Genomic DNA, 2,767 nt, shown 5'->3' on the forward strand with positions numbered 1-2,767 from the left:
GTTTTCCTTTTCTTTGTAATTGAATTCAGAGCTATGATTCACTAAACCCCCTTTCATTGGGTTAGGGAGCTCTATTGTAATTCAATGAATCAATAATAGTTTATCTTCTTCTTCAATCTTTTCTCTTGAATTTTGTTAGAAAGCTTCTCGATCTAATTCCATTGAGTAGTTGTCTTGGGAAAGAAACTACTCATACTTGGAATCCTTCGGAGCCTTGGGAAAGGAATGGAGGATTCATGCTAGAGAAGCTTTCTCACAGTGGATTGGATTGGGGTTTGGATGGATATTGTGACATGTAATCCTACCAAATTGTGGTTCATGAAATTGTGTGGTATAATCAGTGATCAAGCATCATCTCTTCTTATGAACATTTAAACCAAGGGATTGGGAATTTGTTTGTTTTTAGAGAGCATTGGTGAGCCAAGGAATTGGGATCCAATCATATAAGATTGCCAAGCAAAATTCAATGAACGCATTGGTTGAGGAAGAGATAAACATGTTTTGATTCGGAGATCTCAATATCTCCTATAACCCAATGAATTCCCATTTCTGATTTCCATCTTCTCTTTACATTCTGCAACTCAATTCTTGCAATCACCCCCATTCCCTTTTAATTTCAGCAATTTACATTCTGCTCTTTAATTCATGCAATTTAAGATTCCGCCATTTAATTTTCTTGTTATTTACTTTTCCCGCCAATTTTACATTCCGCAATTCTCATCTCAAACCTTGATTCCGCTCAATTAGAACACACTTCTAATCCGAATTGCTCATTCAACCAATCCTTGTGGGATTCGACCTCACTCTATTGTGAGTTTTTACTTGACGATAACCGGTGCACTTGCCGGAAGGAATTTTGCCGATCGTGCAATTTCCTAAATCGTAGCATAACTAGTTTATGTGCATCAAGTTTATGGCGCCGTTGCCGGGGATTGGTTTTTGATTGACAATTCTCAAATTGGAAGCTAACTAGATTGAGCAATTTTCTCTTGCTTTGTTAATTCTGTTCAAGATACTTGTTGAATTTTAATTTCTGCACTTGGTTACATGCTTTCCTTCTTTATGCCTTTAAATTCATTCAACTAACTCACTGACTCACTAACTGTTTGAATTAATTCCTCAATTGAGCTAACCATACTCTTCCATTAACCAATAGTATTTCACTTGTTTGTGTTTGAGCTGTGTTCTTGTATGACAGGTAGGAGAGGAGAGACATCAACTCCTCCATATACCGAACCAGAGAGGACCCTTCATAGACTTAGAAGGGAAGCAAGAGGGAAGAGAGTAGTGGGAGAAGAGGAATCTGAAGGAGAATCTGAGGACAATTTTGAGGAAGCTTTAGATCTCAACATGGATAGAGAAGTTCACAACCATGAGAGAGCTGATGGAAACGATGCCATCCCTGAGAGGAGGGTTCATAGTTCATACATAAACCCAACCTCTGGGAATTGTGGTAGTAGCATCCAGAAACCACCCATTCAGGCCAACAATTTTGAGCTCAAGCCACAGCTAATATCACTTGTGGAAAATCATTGTTCCTTTGGAGGAAGTGCTAATGAAGACCCAAACCAACATCTCACAAAATTCCTGAGAATTTGTGACACTGTGAAGTCCAATGGAGTCCAGGAAGATGCCTATAAACTGCTTTTGTTCCCATTTTCACTTAGGGACAAAGCAGCTAAGTGGCTGGAATCATTCCCAAGGGGGAGTCTAACAACATGGGATGAGGTGGAAAGCAAGTTTCTGGCACGTTTCTACCCTCCACAAAAGGTCAATAGGCTTCGATCTGAGGTTCAGACTTTTAGACAACAAGATGGTGAAACTCTCTACGAGGCATGGGAGAGATTCAAGGACTTGACAAGGAAATGCCCACCAAACATGTTCCATGATTGGGTGCAACTGCACATCTTCTATGATGGGCTCTCTTATGAATCAAGGAAGGCTGTAGACCATTCATCAGGAGGTTCATTGAACAGGAAAAAGACTGTGGAAGAAGCCATTGAAGTGATCGAGACAGTGGCTGAGAATGAGTACTACTATGCATCAGAAAGGCACAACACTAAGGGAGTCATGGAGCTGAACCATGTTGATACAATTCTAGCCCAAAACAAGGTGTTTGCCAAGCAACTAGCAGAGCTTACCAGGCAATTAGAAACAAAGCAAGTGGCTGCAATACACACACAAGATCAAGAGGAAATAGGCATTGAAGGAGGTGATTGGGATGAGGCTAACTATGTGGGAAACCAACAAAGGCAATCATATGATCCACATTCCAACACTTATAACCCAGGCTGGAGAAACCACCCAAACTTTGGGTGGGGAAACCAACAAACCCAACCACAAAACCACAAACCTTACAACCACAACCAACATAACAATTCCACATACCAAAACTCCAACCAAAGATCATACCAAGCCACACAAAGCACCTACTCCCAACCACCATATCATGGCCAAAATAATCAACATACCCAACCTAATCCGAACCAACAATTTCAAGATCAATTAAACCGGATAGAAGGAATGATGGCAACCATGAGTCAAGACATAGTTGAATTGAAGAGCTTCAGGGATGATGTGAGAACTACCTTAAGAAACCATGGTGAAAAACTCAAAAGGATGGAATCTCAAGTAGGAGAGCTATCTCAACAGGCACCCAAATCAACTGCAGTGTTCCCTAGTGACACAGAAAAGAATCCTAAAGGGGAACAAAAGAGAGTAAGATGGGAAGAATGCAAAGCCATCACCATAATGAAGGAAGTCTCAG

The 2,767-nt window shown here is 40.6% G+C and overlaps 1 non-coding gene across 1 annotated transcript; it reads right to left on the bottom strand.

Annotated features, from left to right (window-relative positions):
* Nucleotides 1-1,776: 1,776 nt before the first annotated feature.
* Nucleotides 1,777-1,880, bottom strand: LOC148577795 (small nucleolar RNA R71). Its single transcript, XR_015904399.1, has one exon. It is a non-coding gene; the product is annotated as a small nucleolar RNA R71 (small nucleolar RNA).
* Between the last annotated feature and the right edge of the window lie 887 nt (nt 1,881-2,767).

The sequence above is a fragment of the Arachis ipaensis genome, chromosome B1, assembly GCF_059453495.1.
Source record: "Arachis ipaensis isolate K30076 ecotype BB chromosome B1, ASM5945349v1, whole genome shotgun sequence".
Taxonomy (NCBI): domain Eukaryota; kingdom Viridiplantae; phylum Streptophyta; class Magnoliopsida; order Fabales; family Fabaceae; genus Arachis; species Arachis ipaensis.